The 20089-nt window shown below is 47.6% G+C and overlaps 1 long non-coding RNA gene and 1 pseudogene across 2 annotated transcripts; both read left to right on the top strand.

Moving 5' to 3' along the window:
* The first annotated feature begins 7434 nt into the window (after window positions 1-7434).
* Window positions 7435-8905, top strand: LOC308581431. The gene is made up of 2 exons (XR_014005084.1): window positions 7435-7522; window positions 7592-8905. It is a non-coding gene; the product is annotated as an uncharacterized lncRNA (long non-coding RNA).
* A 6439-nt stretch (window positions 8906-15344) lies between these two features.
* On the top strand, window positions 15345-19305 carry LOC308579769 (inositol 1,4,5-trisphosphate receptor-interacting protein-like 1 pseudogene; annotated as a pseudogene). The gene is made up of 2 exons (XR_014013470.1): window positions 15345-15538; window positions 17711-19305. The product of XR_014013470.1 is annotated as an inositol 1,4,5-trisphosphate receptor-interacting protein-like 1 pseudogene (transcript).
* The last annotated feature ends 784 nt before the right edge of the window (window positions 19306-20089 follow it).

Here is a 20089-nt window from a genome sequence, read left to right as displayed (position 1 = left end):
TGCAAGTATTTGCAGACCTACAGATGCAAGTAACACTACCAGTAAAAGTTTACCTTGATTCCCAGAGTGGACTTGCTATCCTGTGTTCAGAGACCAATACGCAGCGCACTAGAGTCTTAAGATTACGTTTAGAATTTGTAAAGAAACTAATTGCTGATGAAATGGTTGTATTTAAATATGTTCCAGGTGACAATCAAATTGCGGACATTTTTACTAAAGCTCTTCCAAAGGTTACACATGAAAAACATGTACAAAGTATGCTTTATGTTTTTGTTCCACAATGATGAACCGCAGGGGAAATGTTGAATGGTTTCTTTAAATGTAAAGGTTCATCATTGTTCCACTCCATGTGTATGTCTTTAAGGGGCCAGAGCAAGGGCCAGAGCAAGATAACGAGACCCAGCTTTACGGCTGTGAAACATAGCAGGTGCTGCTGAGTTGTATTTGATTAAGGCGTGTCAGCATTTGGGTAGAGTATATAAGGAGCAGCACCTAGCTCTCCCTTTACCCTGGGGGATGGGTTGGTGGTTGGGTCATGTTTGTTTGTTAATATATTTAGTGTTAATGGAGTTTTTGTTTTTCTTATTAAAACCTTCTTTAAGTTATTTTTGAGTCCTTTCTTTTTAATGCATGATCTCCCCAGCAAGCTCTCTGCAGCGTTACCATACTGCAAAAAGCCAACACAATTTAAAATACAGGTTAAAATGCAATTTGAAAAGCAGCCTCATTTTAAAAGTAGCCCACAAATCAAAACTGTAAGGGGAGGGAAGACATAAGGGTCCCACTGAGTCCAAACCAAATGCCAGGTGGAACAGCTCTGTCTTGCAGGCCCTGAGGAAAGATGCAGGACCACGCAGCAGTCCCGTGCGGGGATCGAACCTGCAACCTTGACATCCCTATTTCCATAGGGTTCGGGTTTCCGAGTGGCTAGGGAAACCAAGCTGGATGGGGAGGGGAAGCCACAAACATGAGTCTGACCAAACTGCGGGAAGCAGTGGAAGACAGGAGTGCCTGGCGTGCTCTGGTCCAGGGGGTCACGAAGAGTCAGACACGACTAAATGACTAAACAACAACAACAACAACAATAACAACAACTTCACAAGTCATCTGAAGGGAAGTTTTTTTAAATGTTTCATGTTTTATTATATTTTTATCCAAGGTGACTGGGGCAGCCCAGTCAGATGGGAAGGGTATAAATAATAAAATTATTACTATTATTATTATTATGGAATAGGGCGTCTCAATTTTCTTTGATGAAATGTTGCAAGGTATTCCGATTAATGCTTTTTATAGGATATTGGACACGGTGCGAGTTTATGGCTGCCAAGTATTGGCCTGAAAGGAAGCGCAGCCGGCGTCAGAGAACTGCTGGAGGATGGAGCTTGCAAGTGTTAGAATGCAAAACGCGGATGGGTACAGGCACGCAAGAAGGTGGGGGAAAGGGGAGCCCGGATGGCTCAGTTTAAGAGCACGGCGCTGATAAGGCCAAAGTTGCAGGTTCGATCCCTTGTAGGGGGCAGCGGCGTATTACTGCATTGCAGCGGGTGGGACTAGATGACCCTCGGCTCCCTTCCAGCTCGACAGATTCTATGAAAGCACATGGAGCGCGGAAGTTGCATTGCAAGTAGTACGCGGGGGGGGGGTGCAAGGGTTGCAGAGAGAGAGAGAGAGAGAGGGAGGGAGGGAGGGAGGGAGGGAGGGGGGAACTGGCCCTCCGCTGGACAACTGACCCGGCCGGGCTCTGTTTCCCAGGGAAGCAGCAAGAAGTTGCAATCCAAAGTTGCAGAAGCGCCCTGCTCCTTCTTCCGCGGAGGGAAACGCTCCTGCGGAGGCGAGAGGCAGCAAGGAGGCGACGAGGTGAGGCTTTTGTGAGGTAGGGAGAGGAAAGACGGGGGAAGGGAACCCAAGGAGGATTTGCACGAGAGGGAATGAAGGGGAAACGCGCCTCCCACGCGGAGCACTTTTCCCCGGGAAATGCACGGGGTGGGGTCGTGGCTGATCCGTGCTGCGCGCTCGCGTCGTGCGGCCCAAAGTGCTGCAGGATCGCCAATGCAAGACCCCCTTTTAAAACCCCCCCTCCCCCAGCTCTGGAAAAAAGGGGGGAAGGGAAGGGAAGGAGGAAGGGTATGGCGTCAGGGTGCGGAGGCTGCCCGTGCCCGGCCAGGCGTCGGTGGCGGCATCGGCGCTGCTACAGCGGCTGCTCCTCCTGCAAGCAGTGAGTGGAGCGCAGCCGCAGCGGCGGCGGGGGGGCGCGCGCGCGCCAAGGCGCAAGGCTGGCGGTGGCGGCGGGGAGCCCGTCGGAGGAAGGAACTTGTCCCTTCCCTCTGGACTCGCGCCCCCCCCAGATGTTGCGCCCGGTGCGGCTGGCACCCCTGGCACCCCCCACGCTACGCCACTGGTTTCAGGTTAAGAACGGACTTCCAGAACAAATTAAGTTCTTAACCCGAGGAAAAGTTGTTGTTTTTTTGTATACTGCCCATCATCTGAAGATCCCTGCACAAAAACACAAGGGGCAAACGCAAAACGCTCGGTAGAAACAGGAACAAAAACAAAACAAACCAATAACACCCTTTCCATTAATTAAAATTAATGATAAGCTAAAAACCGGATTCAAATACATGCCATACTTCTTAGCATCTGGGTAGGCTTGCCTGAACAATGATGCTTTTAACAGGCACCAAAAAAGAGTACAGCGAAGTTGCCTGCCTCTTGTCAATAAGCAGCGAGTTCCAAAGTGGGGCGCTGCTGCACTAAAATATTGATTTATTGCATATGCAGAGTGAGCGTTATGGGGTGCTTGTTGGTTCCGCAGATCGAAGTGGCTGAGTGGGGAAGGCAGCCTTTGCAAGTAAACTAGTCCCAAACTGTGAAAGGCTTCTTCTTACCGTCAAACTTTATGCTCCAAGTCATGTAGAAGCCGTCCATCATCAGGTAGAAATTCTTTAAATCCTCAGGCAAGACACAGGCATTCTTCTGCAAAGAAGAGGCGAGGGCAGAAGAAAAAGAGAATCAAGCAGCAGCCACTGCCTCTGCAGCAGCAATTGCCAGTTTGGCTCCGTCTAGATATGGTTGGACTCAGTGGCGTAGCGTGGGGGGTGCCAGGGGTGCCAGCTGCACCGGGTGCTAAAAATCCACGGGGTGCCAGCTGCACTTGAGTGCTAAAATCCACGGGTTAGGGGGCGCAAATTACTTGCCTTGCCCCGGGTGCTGACAACCCACGCTACGCCACTGGTTGGACTCCAACTCCCATAGGTGCCAGGCAGCATGGGCAAGGATTGGGGTGATGGGAGTTGGAGTACTGCAACATAGGGACATGGGAAGCTGCCTTATGCTTAACCAGACCATTGGGCCATCTAATTCAGTGTTTCCCAACCGGTGTTCCGCGGCACACTAGTGTGCCGCGAGACATTGCCTGGTGTGCCGTGGGAGGGAGGCGGGCGAGTCGGGCGACGAGAGGCGGGGCGGCGGCGGCGAGGAGCGAGCTCCCTCCCACATCCCATCGCCGCTCTGCCGCACGCTAGCTCTTGACTGCTCTTGCCGCTCTTGCCGCACGGCTAGGCTAGGCCGGCCTACCGCAGGCGGAAGGCCTGCGCATGCGCGAGGTTTTCGCGCCTTCGGGATTCCCTTCACGCCTTCCTCCTCCCGGGGCCTTGAGAGCGCGGGAAGCGGCAGTGCGAGACCGGCGTTGAGCCTGGCAGGTATTGCGCTTGCCAAGGCAGTCATTTGGGAAATGAAAACTTGCAAAGCAAGCAACCAGTTCAATCTGAGGTACGTGTATGCTTAATATCCTGTATCTGAAACCTGTTCTGCCCCCTCCCCCACACTTGGTGCCATTTTGCAGACTGTCTACTGAAACGTCATACTTTTCTCAGCTTAAATGTTAATAAGGCCTCATCTACACATGCAGCAGAGTAAGTTGACCCAGAATAGTACCAATTCAGATGGCAGATGGGAGAATAACAGTGCTGAATGCTTTCCCATGTAGAACAGTCCCTGCAAATAAAAACCTAGCATATTTGGAAGAGGGATGCTAGCCTAACCATTACCTTCTATGCTGTTACTATTTTTTTATTTTTTTTTACATAAGTAAAAAGTGACCTTTCCCCATCTGGCATAGTGGTGTGCCTCGAGATTTTTTTCATGAAACAAGTGTGCCTTTGCCCAAAAAAGGTTGGGAAACACTGATCTAATTCACTATTGTCTCCAAGGTTCAGGTGCTCCCCAGGGTTTCAGGTAGGGAGGCTCTCCCAGCACGATCTGCAGACGATGGAAATTGTGTGCAATGCAGTTGTTCTACCATTAAGCTACAATCATTTCCCAACATCTGGAGGGCATCCTTGCTTTGTGGAGTGTGCTAACCAGCAAATGGGGGGGGGTATTGGTTTGTTTTTCTGCTTATTTCTACAGTCAAATCTCAGTTTTCACGAGTCTCTGTTGCTGAACATTTTGGCTCCCGAACGCCGAAAACCTGGAAGTAAATGCTCTGGTTTTCAAACATTTCTCAGAAAACGAACATCCGACAAACAGCTTGGATGGAGGACTTGACCTGGCATGTGTGACAGAGACTTGGTTGGATGAAGCAGATGGGCCTGTCCTTGCCGCTGCTTGTCCACCAGGTATCTTGTAAGCACAACAACCCAGGTCATGTGGGTGGGGAGGGGGCGTTGCAGTGATTTTTAGGAAGACACTAGTTAACACCAGGCATCCTATTGGGAAGATTGAGTTCTCTGAGTGCATGTTCTGGAAGTTGGGCAATAGGGGCAGTACAGGATTCCTTTTGGTGTACCGACCTCCCCGCTGCAACACGGATTCCCTGCCCGAGCTGCTTCAGGTCGTGGCAGATGTTCTCCTGGAGACACCTAGTTTTGTTGTCCTGGGGGATTTTAACATCCATGCTGACATGACCTTGCAAGGGACTGCTCAGGACTTCATGGAAAGCATGGCCTCCATGGGGCTGTCCCTGAATAAGTGTGGCCCAACCCATAGCCGCGGACATGCCTTGGACCTGATGTTCACCTCTGTTGACATGGGTGATCTGACATTAAGTAAAGGTGAAACAAAAGAAGTGTCATGGTCAGATCACTTCCTGGTGCAACTGGACTTCTCCGCAACCCTTCCCCTCTGCAGGGAGGTGGGACCAATTCGGATGGTCCGCCCCCGTCACTTAATGGATCCAAATAGTTTCCTGAGAGTGGTAGGGGATGTTTTATTTAATGTTGATGGCCTTTCAGCTGATTCCCTGGTGGCCCGCTGGAATGTGGAGTTAACCAGAGCTATTGACTGTTTGGCTCCAAATCGCCTTCTCCGATTGCATGGAGCCCAGACAGCCCCATGGTTTTCCACGGATCTGAGGGCAATGAAACAATCGTTGAGACGGCTAGAGCGCCGGTGGCAGATAACTCATTCTGAATCAGACCGGACACGAGTTAGAGCTCAACGTCGAGCCTACCAAGTGGCGATAGCGACGGCGAAGAGGACTTTCTTCACTGCCTCTATTGCATCTGCAGAAAATAGCAGCAGGAGACTCTTTCAGGTGGTTTGCAATTTAACAGAACCACCTTTGCCATCGGCGCCTGGTAAAGACCCCAAGATCTCCTGCAATGATTTTGCAAAGTTTTTTGCAGATAAGGTCGCTCAGATTCGGAAAGAGGTAGACTCCACCGTGGGAGCAGGGCCGGGGCAGGAGTGTGCTAGAGTCCTGTCTAGTCAAGTTGTGTGGGATCAATTCCAATCTGTTACCTCCGAGGACGTGAAACCAACCACCTGTCTCCTTGATCCTTGCCCATCCTGGCTAATAAAAGTGAGCCGGGAAGGGCTGGGAAATGGGCTCTGTGGGGTGGTGAATACTTCCCTCTGTGAGGGAGCCTTCCCAGATCTGCTGAAAGAGGCGGTCATTAAACCGCTTCTTAAAAATCATCCTTAGACCTGGCCAATATGGCCACCTATCGCCCAGTCTCAAACCCTCCATTCTTGGGCAAGGAGATTCAGTGGGTGGTTGCTGAACAACTCCATGTATGCGAACCATTTGGATCCCTTCCAATCAGCATCCAGGCTTCACCATGGGACTGAAACTGTCTTGGTCACACTGGTCGATGATCTCTGGTGGGCTAGGGACAAAGGTGAAAGCTGTTTCCTAGTTCTCCCTAAGCGGCCTTTGATACCATCAACCATGACATCCTTCCTTTATATCTAGAAGAGCTGGGGGCACTTTTATTCAGTGGTTCCGCTCCTTCCTCCTGGAAAGTGGTGTTGGGGGATGACTGTTCAGACTCCTGGGCTCTCACTTGTGGGGTGCCTCAGAGTTCCGTCCTCTCCCCCATGCTTTTTAACATCTATTTGAAGCCGTTGAGAGACCATCAGGGGGTTTGGGCTGGGTGTTCATCAGTATGCAGATGATACCGAGTTCTAAGGTAAAGGTAAAGGGACCCCTGACTGTTAGGTCCAGTCGTGGCCAACTCTGGGGTTGCGGTGCTCATCTTGCTTTACTGGCCGAGGGAGCCGGTGTACAGCTTCCAAGTCATGTGGCCAGCATGACTAAGCCGCTTCTGGCGAATCAGAGCAGCACACGGAAGAGGCGTTTACCTTCCCGCCAGAGCAGTACCTATTTATCTACTTGCCTCCAATTCGGCCCAGCAGTTGAACGAACTTCTCTGGTCTGATCAGCTCCAAATAAAAAGGGCTTCCCTTATGCAGGCGGATGAGCCCCTACCAATGTATGACAATTTAGTAGAACTTCTAAAACCAACACTAGCTCGGCCCCCCACAAAGCATGGTAAACAGTTTTTCCACAAAAAAATGGTTCGATGAGGAATGCAAAAACTTCAAGAATCATCTGTATAATGAATGGTTGGCATACAGAGCATCAAATGACCCCCATGTTTTAAAATGCTTATGGCGAGGCCTGGCTGGGGGGGAATTCACAAACAGTTTTTAGGGCTTTTTGGGGGGAACCCTAACTGCACCCCTTCATGCACACCCCCTAGCTCGTGGCCGCCCTGGGTGCTGAGAATTCACGCTCCGCAGCTGGGAGGAAAGGCTGAAATCAGCACACACAAACCCATTTGCAACAATTGGAAAAGGTGATCATAATGACAATGAAACTGCCTCTGCAATGTCCCCAACAACAACTTTGGAACACCCAGGAAAAGAGTAATCATTATGATTGCCATCCTCATTTTGATCCCTCTGCACTGGACTCCCCCAACCCAAACAACTAGGCAGAGCTGTCTTTCCCATAGGGCTTAGTGGTGCGCTGCACCAGGGTGCCGGCTTCTCAGGGGTGCCCTAGCGAGTGGGGGAGCTGCGCGGCTTTGCTGGCAACCTCCCCTTTCCCTGCACGCCCATCAGCTGCGCCCCGTGAACTATATGGCTGGTGGGTGTGCAGCTTCCTTCCCTTTTTTTTAATATCATATTTATTAAAATTTTCAGAAAATAAAAAGGAAAAAAAATTACATTTGAACCTTACTTTCAATAACATCTTTCCAAGACTTCCCCACACCTCCCCTTCTTGTATTCCATTTCCGTTTATTTAGTTCAACAAGTTCTTATCCCGTTTTTGATCTTATTATATTTAGCCCATTATTCAGTTTAGTTCATTTCATATAACCACTTTCCCTTTACACTCCACAGTCTTTAAACATTAAAATCTTTTTCTAAGGTCGACCCCAATTCCCTTCCACGAATTCCTCTTTTTTATACTCATAACAAAACGAAATAGAGAAAAAAGAAAAGTTCAAAATATAATTGTACAGCCTTTGGATTCCCAAACTCCAGCCCCCCTTTCCCGGTTTCGATCCCCAATATCCATCAGTCTGTCTGCTGTCAGCCTGGAGACCTCACATCCGAGGCCCTTAATTCTCTCTCAGTTCCTTTTTGCCGGTTTTTTTGGTAGTCCTTTATATCCAGCACCAAATCTCGGAGAAGCTCTATCTCGAAGATGTTCATTTTTCTTCCATCCAGACCTCTATATTTAGAAATGGAACTCAAATCTTGTTTCTTGATCCTTTTAGGTCTGAATGCCCCAATTGCTCCAACTTCCTTCTTGCTCAAATTTGTAGTCCTTAGGTCTTCAGACCCCCACATCAGGCAATCTCTCCAATCTTCATTGTCCAGTTCAAACCAAATTTTGATGATCCAATTCTTGTTTTCCTTTATGTTCTTCCTAACAGACCTTTGGCCTTCCTTGATCTTCTGCGTCAATATGACTCCTCCTCCATTCCCTTCCTCAGGTTTCTTTTTCAGCTCAGCTGCAAAAGCTTCTGATTCCACTACAGGGGCTTTTTGTTCAGAAACAAAACCTTGAGTCAAGTCCCTTCCATTTTCAATAAGTGTGTTTACTGTCTCCTTCAATATAGAAACCCCTGTAGTCAAAATATTGCTTTGTTCTTGAAATTTTCCCAGGAGATAAAAAGTCCTGTTCAATTCAGTAAGTATTTTTCCACTTGCAGCCATTCTTGTAGTGTCCCAAAATCCCCTCTAGAGGGATTATGGTTACTTAGTATCCTTCCAATTCCAAACCAAAAGTCAAAATAACTTGTTCTTCCTTATTTTATCTAAATTGTAACAAATCTAACCAGCAAAGTCACCGAAACAAAGTTCTCTTTTTATTCCCCAACTTTGACAGCTACTTTGACAGCTGTCAAAATCTGTTTCTCTTCACCAGGCTCTCTCGCGGATCACTCCCGGTTCCCGGGGGGTTTCACTTTAACTCTCCAAATCAACTCTTATCCTCCAGCAAAGTTATTTGTACTTTCCAGTCGTGAAATTAATAACTTTTATCCAATTAAGAAAAGAATGTTCTCTCAACCTTAGTTATCTAGTCCTTGCTTTAAATTGTTTACAATACGGGGAGACGGACTTCCTCTTTGCATCTTCCCCGGTCGTGCCGAATCCAAAAAAAGAAAAGTTTCCCTTTTAAGTCCAATTTCCGTATTACTCACGGGTTGTTGTTTTTAGTCCCAATGTTCAGAAGAAGAAGTCAGCGCTCTCCATCAAATGGCATGCGGCTTCGCTCGGCAGGGGAAGCAGAAGACTCTCAACACCGCGCCGCTCCCCGTCCCCCGTTCCGTAGCCTTTAAAAAGGCTCCTTCGCGGGTCGGGGGGTGCAAACGGTGCCCGCCGAGTCACCAGGTCCACGGGCTTCCGCGCCCGTGGTTTTTAAGGGTCCCCGCGTCGCCGGTGCGGCAGGACCCGACCCCTGCTGAGCAGATTCCCTCTGGAGCTCGGAGGGAATCCGCCATGCGACGATGGCGCTAACCCGGAAGTCATCTGCCGCTTCCTTCCCAAGCCTCCGCAGGAGGAGAGTGATCCTTGCAGAGGCTTAGGAAGCCTCTGGATCTGCTAAAGACAACCCTGCTCCCGGTCGTTGTCCTCCTCCTGCTTCCTGACAAAAGGCGGCACGCAGCATTCCCGGGCTGCCTTCTTGGGTGCCCCAACGCATTTCCACCAGCACGTTTTCCTGCTTGATCGCTGCCACCACCCCGCCGGTGGTGGGGGAGGCAGAGGACTTTTTCTACAGCCCCCTCCCTTGTTTTGGAGTTGCGGGGGGGGGATCTTTGCACCACGGCGCCGGAGATGCTTAAGACGGCCCTGTGACTAGGAATAAGCCTTGCAGAAACAAGAAAGGCTTGCCATATCCCACCCACCCCAATATTCCTCTGAGGCCCCTCTCAAGCAGCTGCTGGCTCCATCTGCCAACAGGCAGCAAATCAAGCAGAGCATTAATTGGAGGATTCCACACCCACATTTTCAAAACGTTTCTCAAGCAGTAGCCTGCTGGCTGTGCCATGTGGGGAGCTGGCAGCAAAACGAGTAATGGGCAATTCCCACACTTCTTGCCCTCCTCCATCACGTACAATTCAAAACTTCTCTCAAGGCTCATCCACAATTCCCGTTGCTCTACATTTCCAGGCACAGCTCCAGGCTTCCCAGGTCATGTCTAAGCATTTTTATTTTGCCCCGTTGCTTTCCCCGCGAAAACCTGCTCTTTACTGCTAAATCAGAGCAAATGGCAGTCCGTTGAAAACACAATTTGTCATTAGTGATAAAGATTGAGTTTTTCTGGAGAAAGCAGTGGGGCAAAAAAAGGGGGGGAATCATAGAATCATAGAGTTGGAATAGACCACAAGGGCCATCGAGTCCAACCCCCTGCCAAGCAGGAAACACCATCAGAGCACTCCTGACATATGGTTGTCAAGCCTCTGCTTAAAGACCTCCAAAGAAGGAGACTCCACCACACTCCTTGGCAGTAAATTCCACTGTCAAACAGCTCATATCATTTCCCAAAAGCCTTTAGCCTTTTTGCATGTCCACCACATATGAAAGAATGACCCTCTGTTTATACTTCCAACATTTACTTGACACATTTTCACACGTTTTGGCCATTTGTTTGACATTAGGTACCACCCACACATCATTTCCAAATAGGTTTTTTTTTTTTTTTAAGAATAACAGGCAGTAAATTTCATGTCCTTTTCCGATAACTTCTCCCATGAAACCATATCAATATTATGATCTAAATCTTTAGCCCATTGTATCATTGTTGACCTCTCTAATTCATCTTTGTTTTCCAGTCTAATAACATTTTATGTATTTTAGAAATCAGTGTTTCTTTACTCTCAAGCAGCCCCATTTCAAAGTCAGAGTTTCGTTCCACAAAACCATTTATCAAATCCTTCTTAAATAGCTCGTTTACTTGACGATAGTGGCTGGCTCATTTCAAAGAAATTGCTTAGAAGGGCATTTTCTAACAGTGATTCTTGGAGGACTAGAGACTTATTTATTAAAAAACAGCAACAACTCACAGGCACCAGTGAAGGCCTTCACAGGTAGCATGGCATCACGGTCACAAGGTTGGGGACCCCACTTCAAGGGCATTGGGAGCAGAGTGTGTCTCTTCTGAACAGTATTGATGCACTGGGCGCTTCCAGACTGCGGCTATTTGTGGGGCATGATTCCATCGAGTTTCCAGTTCGTAAGTTTACTGTTCTAACTGTGATTCAGTTACATACAGGCAAATACAGGTTGTGCGCTTAAAGGTGGTCCGGAGCTCTTGCACAACAACCAACCAGCTAAAGAAAAGGAGTCTGCATTTGACATCTTGTGCTTTGGCAAACTTTATTCATTTAATTAATTAATTTATGAATTGCTTCCTATGTAGAAGCGATTTCACAATATAATAAAGACATGTCTAAAGCATTTGCATATACAGTATACAAATCATTAAAAACCATTACCTATATAAAAACAGTGTATGTGAATATATACTATATATTCAGTGTTGTTGAATGAGGAAAGTCTCCAACAGATGCTGAGAAGACACTAGAGATGGTGTCTCTTCGATATGTAACAGAAGGGGGTTCCAAAAAGTAGCCGCTGCCATACCAAAGGCAGTATTCCAACACTGAGCAGAACAAACCTCCTGATAAAACAGTGTCTGCAGGATGCCATCTCCTGCAAAGAGCAGCAATTGGTTAGGTGTAAAAGGGAAGAGACTATCTTTTGGGTATTTTGGTCCCATGCTGGTCCCCTGGTCCCAGGGCTTTTTACATCAGTAGCTGCCTGAGCTTAACCTTTGCATATCCATCATACTAAAAACTGAATTAGAAGATGGCACTTGCTGCAACAGAACGGTGTCTTCTGGATATCTCTTAGAATAATACTACCTGATAAAGCACTGGTGTAACCGACCAGAAAAGGTGGGATATAATATCCACAGGGAGCTGCAGACCCTTCTGCCACAGATGAGAGCAGCACTAAGCCGGGAAATGGGGTGGGGGTCATTTTTCAGCCTGGGGGCTGCATATTCTCCTGGGTAACCTTTGGGAAGTCACATGCAAGTGTTGAGTGGGACTAGAGAAAAAATGGGAAAAGGTAGTAAAATTGACCTTAACCATTATCATAATTTTCTATAATTTAATATAGGAAAATGCCTTATACTCAAAGTGGGCCAAATGTTTCTCCCCACTGTGACAGGTTGGCGGGGGGGGGGGGATATTGATTACTTGAAAAGACTTGGGTCGGGATGAGTTTACCTTTAAAGATGAGATGACTGAGATTTTTTCTCTTTAAACTGGAGAGTTTTGCTACTACTTCAGGCAGCTTTTCATCTGCCCTCAACAGCTAGGCTGAATTCCCTTTCAAATTTGGGGCAGTACGACTCACTTATTTAACACTCCCACATGACATAGTGTCTCCTGGGGCATTTGACAAGGCTATGTCATGATGTAGAAGCAGAAAAGTTTTCTTTCAAAAAAAAATTCTGTTTTTCAACATACATAACTTTCTTTATAATACACTAAAATTAAGAGCCTCACTCATGTTACATTATTAAGTGATCCATTCTTTTCTGTGCTGTATTTCACTGAGGCATCAGGCATAAGCCTGCATTTTATTAATGTTTGATCAGGACTTGTATATTAAAGAGAGGGCTTAGATTTTCAAATGTTTCATGCCAGGCAGACCAGCTGCTTAAGAAAACACTGGCAATGTTTTCCTCCTAGACAAGGGGGCCCCTTGATGTATAGCAGAAAACAAATCTCAAAGTCGTAAAAGCTGGAATTACAGACTGAGTAAGGACACTGACCCTACATGTTACAGAAGATAAAAAAGGGCAGAGATAAACATAATTAGGAATGGGTAAATAGTAAAATAATACCAATGTGCCTCCCAGTAAAATGAGCCAGATCTTCTTTCTAAGGTTAAAGACCAAATGGAGAAAGAGAGCAATTTTTGGGAAGTCTTTTTAAAGCTGTTTCTTTCTTAAACTGAGAAAGTTAGAGGGCAATAAATGTTGGGAAGAGCTAATGGAAACAAAGCAACTGGCTGGAGAAGGGGGGGGAAGTGTAAACTGAAGAGGCTTCTTTTAAAGCGGTTTTTTACTGTGTTCCTTTTTTTACTGAGTTCCCTTTTCTACTTTACAAAGGGCCTTATTCCTTTTAAGAGGCTACCTGTGTTGTGTATTATGTGTATTGGCATAGATGTAATTATGCAAAGGATTTAAGAAATGCTAGATTTCATATAGTTGTAAGAGTTGTATTTTGAAATTAAGTCAGCCACCAGTCTAGCCCCCCTGCCAGACAGGAAGACGCCATCCGAGCTGTCCTGATATATAAGCTGTCAGACATTTGTTTAGAAACCTTCAAATGAAGGAGATCTTTCAATGTTGATGTGAAACTCAAGATCCTTGACATATGTTTAAGATAAAAATTTAAGATTAACCATTTGTTTTAGAAGGCAATAGGGCAAGGAGGGCAAGAGGTGAGCTGGTAATTAAGATTCCTTGTTGAGACACATGTAAGATATATTACTACTTATTTGTCATTTATAGATGTAACAATATATAGCTCTTTGTGTTCCATATAAGGACAGGAGGATATGGGTGTATCTTTTAGGATTGGTTATAGCCAACCAGGCTGATTGGACAGAGGCAGCCACAGGAGGAGCAAAGGGGGCTGGATTAAGGGAATATAAGTGCTGGCCATAATGGCAGGAGGCCAGGCCAGAGCTTGGTAACCATATACCACTGTGCCTCTCATTTATTTGTCTGACAAATAAATAATTATTTTAATTTCTCTATTGCTGCGTTGAATATTTCATTCCAGCTAAGCGTTAACCACAAGCAGGGTGCTACATCACTATTAACAGTTTTCCTTTCTTTTCCATTATATTCACTAGAGTCTTTCCATAGAAGTCCATGGGTAGATGAACATTGCCACTTATGTTCCTTTCATGCTACGTATGTAATGAAACTGAACCATGTTGCCTGGAATTTGTCCTTCGTTTCTCCAGAAAAGCTATGGTTAAGCTGGTGGGTGACCAATCTTTAAATAAAAGACAATCCTCACCTGAAAGTGCAATTTCTCCTGCTCCTGTTCCTATTCTGGGGGGTGGGAGTGAGGGTGTTTCACTCCAGCTTCCCCCTGAGAAGTACTGAAAAGTCATATACCAGGTGATAATAGGTCCATATTGTCTACTCTGGTCTTCGCCAACTTATTGCCCTCTAAGTGTTTTGGCTTACAACGAGGGATGTTGGAAAATTCTGGCAAAAACAAAAAACCAAACAGAAATTGCTGCAGTTCACATGCTCATCTCTGGTCAGGGGAAAGATTTATACGATCTGAGGTGAAACCAGAGTATCTCTGGTCAGAGCATCTCTGGTCAGGGACACAAACAAGTAAGCAAATCCGCTTTGTATTTGTTCCCATCATTGTTCTTGTTTTTCAAGTTTGCAAATGAGGCATAATTAATGGATTTTAAAAAACATTCTTTTGCTGTTTCCTTCATACTGAAATGACATACTATTTAGCAGAAACCAAACTGCAGCACTACAGGAACCACACCAAACACAGGTCAGAATGGAAGTTGCTGCCTCATTGCATCCCTCACTCACATCAGCCCAGCCAGCAAGGGTGGTCTCCTCTTGACTGTCAATAGCTCTCTGGGGTCTTAGGCAGAGGAGACAGGTCTTTCCCACTGAAGGTGAGAAGCATAGCTCTATGACTGAGCTAGAATGTAGCCTGGTCTGGAATAAGGCAGCTTCACATCTAGCTCAGTATTGTCTATTATTCTAACTTAGGGTTGCCATATTTCATAAAGTAAAAACCAGGACACCCCAAAATTATTGAGCTTCTTTTAAGGAAACCACCAAAATTGTTGAGCCCAATGTTGTTTCAATTGACTTGCCTAAGATCCAGGAGAAAGCACTGCCTTTCGGAAATCCCCCCCAGAAGTCAATTCCACCCTTGAAATCCCAGTAACGTCCGGGAAGAACCAGACCTATGGCAGCCCTGTTCTAACTGGCAGCAGCAGTCCAGGGCCTTCTGCTGAGGGCCTTTGTGCCACCTCTTACCTGATCCTTTTTTAAGCAGGAGATGCCAGAGAGTGACCCTGGAACCCTTGCCTGGGCTCGGCTGCAGAGCTCTCAACCCTTCAGCTGTGGTCCCTCTGCTGCAGCTTGGTACATGCCTTTGGGCCTATCCACCAGAGGCACAGATGGCCATAGCTGTCAACTTTTCCTTTTTTCTTGCAAGGAATCCTATTCGGAATAAGGGAATTTCCCTTAAAAAAAGGGGGGGGAAACGTTGACAGCTATGGAGATGGCACAGAGATGGCCATACCAGCTGGGGCAGATAGGAGTTGTAGTCCAAAACAGGTGAAGGCCACCAGGCTAGCCTAAACTCTCCCTGGTGCTTTGTCTTCTTGCCAGAGGTGAGCAGGAGCAGTCCTGGTGGCCAAGGGACCCATACAGGGCAGTGCAAGGGGAGCTGGACCTGCCTCCCTCTCCTTTGAAGGGCAGCTGTGACTGCTGGGGCAGCTGTGACTTCACAGTCAGCCAAGTAATAATGGGGGTGAGCTACCAGTGCAGCAGGCAGCAGCCAAGAGGGCTGCACAAAGGCAGCGGGAGAGCTGGGGAAGGCCCAGGCTTTAAAGAAGAAGAGTGACTTGAGTATGTTGTGCTGTGCCTGCAGAGAGGAGGAGAGGCACGGAGCAGCCCTGGCTTAAGGTGCTCTGCCCCTTTAAGAGCTCTGCGCCTCCAGAGGTAGGAATGGAAGTGATGGAGAGGGGTGGGATTGGCCTATGTGACAGGCAGCTGGAGGCAAGCTACAAGGGTGGGCGGATGTGTAGAAACCTCTGGTGTTTGTAAAGCTGCAAGGCAGTCTGCTGTGCAAATGGGATAGGAGCCACAACCATTGCTCCTTCCACTTTCGGTCTCTCCTGCCCAACCTACCAACTGGCATGCAGCCCCTGGACTGTTGACTACAAGCAGCTTGCTTCAACAAGAATCAAGATACATTATATAAAAAAAAACAAATCCCACATTCAACACAGCTGTTAATGATAAAATCCTACATTTGTAGTAACACAATTAAGCAGCAAATCTCTAAAAAATAAAAAACAAAAGTGAATTATTTGCAAAATTAAAATATATCGGAATGCAGCAGGCATATATATATATATATATATATATGGGGACCACATGATTATTACAAAAAAGTGCCCCCACATGTAATATTACAAATCAGGAATTAAGTGCCACCCTCACTCCTCCGACAAGTACACTCCCCTTGCTTCCATCACAAAGTACCATCCACTCAATTCTCACTTTGGCAAAACACTCAAAACATTCCACAACCCATCATCATGTCCAAATCCAGCAGTTGCAAAGACAAAAAACCAACATCTCTCACTTGGGATAACACAAACACCTTTCCCCCATCTGTTATCAAGGGAGATTAAACCCTTCCCCACCAAGAGACCCTCACCCTGGGGGGTGGGCTTCAGGCCCAGCCACCAACGCCCTTGAGTCTTGACCCTCACAGAACAATAATGGCGGAAGAAGAATAAACTGAAAAGGACACATCTGAGCAGGGATAGGAATGGCTAGCACCTTCTGAGATAGCAGTTACAGTGGATGCACCACTGAGTTGGATGGCTTTAAAAGAGGACTGGACAAATTCATGGAGGAGAAGGTCACAGGGGCCACTAGCCAGGATGCCTCTGCAGAAATGCTGGAAACAGGAAGGGACAGTGCTCTATCGCTCAGGTCCTGTGGTGAAGGTTTCTCACAGACTGGCCACTATGAGAAGGGGAGGCTGGACTGAACCAGGCTCTTCTTGTGTCCTTCACTTGCTCTTTGACTTCTTTTGCTGACTTTCACCATGGCTATCACCAGTGCTTTTTTTCTGGGGGGATGCCAGGGCACGCATATCCCTAAACATTTTGTGAATCTAAGTTTGGCCTCATTGAGCGGCAGTTTTTCAATATGAGTGGGAAAATGAGAGTACCCCTGTAATGGTTGGGAGTTACTCGTGCGTAATCCTGCCCCGTTTGAGCATCGGATTGCCTGGTTAAACCCTCCGGACTGCACAGCCCATCTCAGCGTGGCTGCCCTTAGTCACTCGTAGAATCTGTCTGTGGGCGTTTCTTAAAGCGTTGCCAACATAAGAGTTGTTTGACGCCCAATCGTCTCCGCCTCTCGCTGCGCGGGAGTCTCCTGCGCAGGGTGGGCGTGGGCAGCGGGGTGCTTGGGCTCCCCTCACTAACTTCCAACGAAGAGTCCGGGAGCCCCTGCACCTCCCTGTCCCGTTGCTCTCCCTGATCCCTGGTGTTACACTCATTCTCTTCCCCGTCTTCCCAGCTGAGTCTCCCCCTAGCGCTGGGACCTTCTCCTGCAGAATCAGAGACCCTCTCCTTCTCCCGTGCCTCTGATGTCAGTTCCTTGACAACCCCTAAACATTTTTTTTAAGAAAAAAAGCACTGGTTGCCATGGGCAAAAAGGACAATGGGAAAGCTACCTATTGCCACATTCTGAGCTGATTGACATGTGTTCTGGTATTGTTTTGGGGGGGGACTGCTTGGCTCAGTGGTGGTCTGCTGGCTGAGCCCCTTTGGCTAACACCTCTGTGCAAGCAGGTATCAGGTAATAAGTACCTGAAGGGTGGGAAGAGCAGAAACATCCCAGATGTTTCCTATCCAGCTCTACCCCACCAACCCCAGTTCCTTCCCACTCCCCACAGTTACCAATACCAGGAGGGAGAAATGTACAAAATGGTAATCACTTAGCAAATAAGCTATGTTTACAATTTAATTGATATGATTTCTACTGATTGCAGGATTCAGTCTTTTCTCCAGGGCAGAATTCATGCAGCCTTGCTGAGAAATCTTCCTTGTCAACAGTTTGGATGCTTTTCTCTCTCATGTTTTTCTCCAGGGACATCTGCTTTAGAGATGGCCTTGGGCCCCCTTATCTTGCTGGCTGTGCTAGCTCTAGTTCATCAGCCCCTGATGGTCAGTGACCACACAGACTCGGCCACACTGGACCGGCTCCAGGAGCATGAGAAGCTGATGACAACAGAAATGGGACGCCTGCAGACAGAATTTGACTGGAACTGGGACCCAAGGCAGAGCCGGGAGGATTGGGTGACAACCGATCCGGCAGCAGAGGATGGAACCTGGGATGGGTGGCACTACGTATTGCTGGTCATTCTCATCCTGTTTGGGTGCTGCGGACACGCCATAGAGAAGGAACCCAGTTATGACTCCAGCACAGACAGCTCCAGCACCACCACCAGTGAAGAAGACTATGACGACACTGACACGGAATCCGAAGATGACGAATCCAAGCAAAAAATGCTGGAGACCTTCTATGACCAGCACGTTGACCTGGAAACCAGTCATCTGACCACCATGTGTGACTTTGTGGAGACCTTTGTGAATGACTTGCTGGAGGCTTGTCGCGGAGCCCTTCCCTACCAGAACACCCTCCTTGTGCTGGAGAATTGCATCGGGGTGGACAGTGCCTTTGAAGGATGGCACACACAGAAGCCTTCCAAAGCTTTCCGCCTTCTCGTGCCCATACAACCACCCAGGGGGTACTCTTTCCACATTGAAACTAGTAAATCTGAGGGTGCCCCAAGCACACATGGACACATCTTGGTGGAGACAGAATGTGTGTGCAAGAGAGAGAGGTTCCTGGGGGACGTGGTGTGTTTCCTTCACCATCCAGAGCAAGAACTGAGCAGTGACAAGCAAGGAATCCTCCTTATCCCCATTTTGTGCACCAGCTTCCACTTGGATGTGGAGAAAACCATCCACTGGTTCCAAGGCCTGGTGGGCAAGGCCTGGCCCAGTGTCCAGCCCAGGTACAACCTTGACCTTGTGCCTCAGCCTTCTAATTCAGCATGTCGACTGAAATTGGCATTCTGGTCAGGCAGGTCGATCTCTGTTGACATCATACTCGGGGTGCAGCAAGGAGACTCCTTGGTCTTCCTGGCCACCCAACCTGCCATGATGGATCGTTTGACTGGCACCGTCTGGCAGAAGTCCTTTGCTGTCCAGGAGCTGCTCTTTTTTGAGTGGGTGAGCCGGCGAGTCCCAGAGAAGAGCTGCCACCTGAAATGTCTCCAGATCATAATCTATTTCAAAGAGTCCAGCCCATCAGAGGGGAAGAACATGGTGCTCACCAACTATCACTACAAGACTTGCCTGATGCATCTCTTGCTCTTTCAGCCCCCGTTGGACTGGGGCCCTGAGAGCTCTGCACGAAGACTTCAGGACATCCTCTTGTATATGCACACCGCCCTGCAGGAGATATATCTTCAGCATTTCCTTATTGGTAACATCTCCTTGCCTATCCAGATCCCTTTGCCCTATGTCATCCGGAGTGCAAGACCCGTAAATCTTTTCAGGCACTTGGCAGAGGACCCAAACCTTCATGCCAAGGCAATGAAGGAGTTTGCAGAGGTTGTACAAGCAGTGAGGGCTCTGTTAACAGGGTACCAACAGGAGCAAAAGTCAGCTCTGTAGAAAGACCAGCCTTTTGTGGCTCCTCATAGACCCACATACCCTAACAGGGTTGGAAAGGCAGAGGGCGGTGGCCAGCAATGAAACAAAGCTGGCTTAGATGTGTAGGAGCATCTCTGATCCTGCTGGGATGGTGCCATGTGGGTATCTTTATATGCTCCAGTTCCAAAAGAATTTGCTATATTAAACTTGAAATAAAGGTTCCAGCAAACTGTGTTCTTAAATGCCTGCCAGGCCTCCAATGAAGCCACTGTGTTTCACTGCTTCTCTAGGTCTACCTTTAGAAAACCCATAAACTAACCACAGGCATCTGATGGCCACAGGGCTGCATTTGCAACTTCCCCAGCTGTTTTTTCAATGGAACATGAGATGGAAGGAGGGGTCACTAATCTGTCTTGGTCTGAAAACAAAAGAAGTGTGTCGATCCCTAACTATGGCAGCACTGTCACACTGTGTGCAGGGGCCGTACCCAACACTCGTGGTGCCTGTGGCAGAAAATCCAAAGAAATTAATTAACATGGGGCACAGCAAGCTGTTTGAACAGGGCTGGGTCGCTTCTGACCATCCATATACTGTTGGGCTCCCATCAGCCCCAACCAGCATGGCCAAGGGCTGATGGGAGTTGTAGTCCAGCAACACCTGGGGGACCACAGTCTTCCTACCACTGAGTTGGAAAGCTGTCCTGCACATGCCTCATTCAAATGAATGGGAACCACCAGAGCATTTTTTATTCTCTTCAAAATAAGAACTGCACAATGTATCCCTGCAAAGGTTTCTGAGGACAGCA

The sequence above is a fragment of the Podarcis bocagei genome, assembly GCF_964188305.1.
Source record: "Podarcis bocagei genome assembly, chromosome: 2".
NCBI lineage: Eukaryota > Metazoa > Chordata > Lepidosauria > Squamata > Lacertidae > Podarcis > Podarcis bocagei.
Note: the sequence above shows the minus strand (reverse complement) of the source record. Positions and strands in the feature narration are given on the sequence as shown.